Here is a 3,809-nt window from a genome sequence, read left to right on the forward strand (position 1 = left end):
GTCTCCGTGGCGCAATTGGCTAGCGCGATCGGCTGTTAACCGAAAGGTTGGAGGTTCGAGCGCTCCCGGGGACGGTGTGTCGCTTTTTTTTCTTTGCGCTGATAGCTTTTGAGAAATGTTCTGACAGTGGTGAGAGTGGAGCACGACTGTCTCCGTGGCGATTTTGGCTAGCGCGATGGGCTGTTAACCGAAAAGTTGGAGGTTCGAGCCCACCCGGTGGTGCTGCGGCGCTTTTTTTGCACTGATAGCTTTGAAGTTATGTTCTGATGGTGGTAAGAGTGGAGCACGACTGTCTCCGTGGCTCAATTAGCTAGCGCGATCGGCTGTTAAATGAAAGGTTGGAGGTGCGAGCCCACCCGGTGGTGGTGCCGCGCTTTTTTTTCTTTGCGCTGATAGCTTTGGAGAAATGTTCTGACGGTGGTAAGATTGGAGCACGACTGTCTCCGTGGTGCAATTGGCTAGCACGTTCGGCTGTTAACCGAAAAATTGGAGTTTCGAGCCCTCCCGGGAGTGGTGTGTCGCTTTTTTCTTTGCGCTGATAGCTTTGAAGATATGTTCTGATGGTGGTGAGAGTGGAGCACGACTGTCTCGGTGGCGCAATTGGCTAGCGCGATCGGCTGTTAACCGAAAGGTTGGAGAATCGAGCTCTCCCGGGAGTGGTGTGTTGCTTTTTTTCTTTGGGCTGATAGCTTTGAAGATATGTTCTGATGGTGGTGAGAGTGGAGCAGCACTGTCTCCGTGGCGCAATTGGCTAGCGCGATCGGCTGTTAACCGAAAGGTTGGAGGTTCGAGCCCACCCGGTGGTGGTGGGGCGCTTTTTTTCTTTGGGCTGATAGCTTTGAAGATATGTTCTGATGGTCGGAGAGTGGAGCAGGACTGTCTCTGTGGCGCAATTGGCTAGCGCGATCGGCTGTTAACCGAAAGCTTGGAGTTTAGAGCCCACCTGGTGGTGGTGCGGCGCTTTTTTTTCTTTGGGCTGATAGCTTTGAAGATATGTTCTGATGGTGGTGAGAGTGGAGAAGGATTGTCTCCGTGGCGCAATTAGCTAGCGCTATCGGCTGTTAACCGAAAGGTTGGAGTTTCGAGCCCACCCGGGGACGGTGTGTCGCTTTTTTTCTTTGCGCTGATAGCTTTGAAGATATGTTCTGATGGTGGTGAGAGTGGAGCACTACTGTCTCCTTGGCGCAATTGGCTAGCGCGTTCGGCTGTTAACCGAAAGGTTCGAGGTTTGAGTCCATCCGGGGACGGTGTGTCGCTTTTTTTTCGCTGATAGCTTTGAAGATATGTTCTGATGGTGGTGAGAGTGGAGAACGACTGTCTCCGTGGCGCAGTTGGCTAGCGCGATCTGCTGTTGACCGAAAGTTTGGAGGTTCGAGCCCACCCTGTGGTGGTGTGGCGCTTTTTTTGGGCTGATAGTTCTGAAGAAATGTTCTGATGGTGGTGAGAGTGGAGCACGACTGTCTCCGTGGCGCAATTGGCTAGCGCGATCGGCTGTTAACCGAAAAGTTGGAGGTTCGAGCCAACACGGTGGTGGTGCGGTGCTTTTTTTTTCTTTGGACTGATATCTTTTAAGATATCCTCTCATGGTGGTGAGAGTATAGCAGGACTGTCTCCGTGGCGCAATTTGCTAGCGCGATCGGCTGTTAACCGAAAGGTTGGAGGTTCGAGCCCACCCGGTGGTGGTGGGGCGCTTTTTTTCTTTGGGCTGATAGCTTTGAAGATATGTTCTGATGGTCGGAGAGTGGAGCAGGACTGTCTCCGTGGCGCAATTGGCTAGCGCGATCGGCTGTTAACCGAAAGCTTGGAGTTTAGAGCCCACCTGGTGGTGGTGCGGCGCTTTTTTTTCTTTGGGCTGATAGCTTTGAAGATATGTTCTGATGGTGGTGAGAGTGGAGAAGGATTGTCTCCGTGGCGCAATTAGCTAGCGCTGTCGGCTGTTAACCGAAAGGTTGGAGTTTCGAGCCCACCCGGGGACGGTGTGTCGCTTTTTTTCTTTGCGCTGATAGCTTTGAAGATATGTTCTGATGGTGGTGAGAGTGGAGCACGACTGTCTCCTTGGCGCAATTGGCTAGCGCGTTCGGCTGTTAACCGAAAAGTTCGAGGTTTGAGTCCATCCGGGGACGGTGTGTCGCTTTTTTTTTCGCTGATAGCTTTGAAGATATGTTCTGATGGTGGTGAGAGTGGAGAACGACTGTCTCCGTGGCGCAGTTGGCTAGCGCGATCTGCTGTTGACCGAAAGTTTGGAGGTTCGAGCCCACCCTGTGGTGGTGTGGCGCTTTTTTTGGGCTGATAGCTCTGAAGAAATGTTCTGATGGTGGTGAGAGTGGAGCACGACTGTCTCCGTGGCGCAATTGGCTAGCGCGATCGGCTGTTAACCGAAAAGTTGGAGGTTCGAGCCAACACGGTGGTGGTGCGGTGCTTTTTTTTCTTTGGACTGATAGCTTTTAAGATATCCTCTCATGGTGGTGAGAGTATAGCAGGACTGTCTCCGTGGCGCAATTTGCTAGCGCGATCGGCTGTTAACCGAAAGGTTGGAGGTTCGAGCCCTCCCGGGAGTGGTGTGTTGCTTTTTCACTTGCGCTGATAGCTTTGAAGATGTGTTCTGATGGTGGTGAGAGTGGAGCACGACTGTCTCCGTGGCGCAATTGGCTAGCGCGATCGGCTGTTAACCAAAAGGTTGGAGGTTCGAGCACTCCCGGGGACGGTGTGTCGCTTTTTTTTCTTTGAGCTGATAGCTTTGGAGAAATGTTCTGACAGTGGTGAGAGGGGAGCACGACTGTCTCCGTGGCGCAATTGGCTAGCGCGATTGGCTGTTAACCGAAAGGTGGGAGGTTTGAGTCCACCCGGGGATGGTGTGTCGCTTTTTTTTTTCTTTTCGCTGATAGCTTTGAAGATATGTTCTGATGGTGGTGAGAGTGGAGCACGACTGTCTCAGTGGCGCAATTAGCTAGCGCGATCGGCTGGTAACCGAAAAGTTGGAGGTTCGAGCTCACCCGGTGGTGGTGCGGTGCTTTTTTTTCTTTGGTCTTATAGCTTTGAAGATATGTTCTGATGGTGCTGAGAGTTGAGCGGGACTGTCTCTGTGGCGGAATCGGCTAGCGCGATCGGCTGTTAACCGAAAGGTTGGAGGTTCGAGCTCTCCCGGGAGTGGGTTGTTGCTTTTTTCTTTGTGCTGATAGCTTTGAACATATGTTCTGATGGTGGTGAGAGTAGAGCGGGACTGTCTCCGTGGCGCAATTGGATAGCGCGATCGGCTGCTAACCGAACGGTTGGAGGTTCGAGCCCACCCGGTGGTGGTGCGGCGCTTTTTTTTTCTTTCGGCTGATAGCTTTGAAGATATGTTCTGATGGTGGTGAGAGTGGAGCAGGGCTGTCTCCGTGGCGCATTTGGCTAGCGCGATCGGCTGCTAACGGAAAGGTTGGAGGTTCGAGCCCTCTCGGGAGTGGTGTGTTGCTTTTTTCTTTGCGCTGATAGCTTTGAAGATATGTTCTGATGGTGGTGAGAGTGGAGCACGACTGTCTCCGTGGCGCAATTGGCTAGCGCGATCGGCTGGTAACCGAAAGGTTCGAGGTTCAAGCCCTCCCGGGAGTGGTGTGTTGCTTTTTTCTTTGCGCTAATAGCTTTTAAGATATGTTCTGTTGGTGGTGAGAGTGGAGCACGACTCTCTCCATGGCGCAATTGGCTTGCACGATCGGCTGTTAACCAAAAGGTTGGAGGTTCGAGCCCACCCGGTGGTGGTGCGGCGCTTTTTTTGTTGGGCTTATAGCTTTGAATATATGTTCTGATGGTGATGAGAGTGAAGCAGGACT

The 3,809-nt window shown here is 52.4% G+C and overlaps 1 non-coding gene across 1 annotated transcript; it reads left to right on the forward strand.

Moving 5' to 3' along the window:
- On the forward strand, positions 1 to 74 carry TRNAN-GUU (transfer RNA asparagine (anticodon GUU)). The gene has a single exon. It is a non-coding gene; the product is annotated as a tRNA-Asn (tRNA).
- The last annotated feature ends 3,735 nt before the right edge of the window (positions 75 to 3,809 follow it).

The sequence above is a fragment of the Rhipicephalus microplus genome, unplaced genomic scaffold (genome assembly GCF_043290135.1).
Source record: "Rhipicephalus microplus isolate Deutch F79 unplaced genomic scaffold, USDA_Rmic scaffold_26, whole genome shotgun sequence".
Taxonomy (NCBI): Eukaryota; Metazoa; Arthropoda; class Arachnida; order Ixodida; family Ixodidae; genus Rhipicephalus; species Rhipicephalus microplus.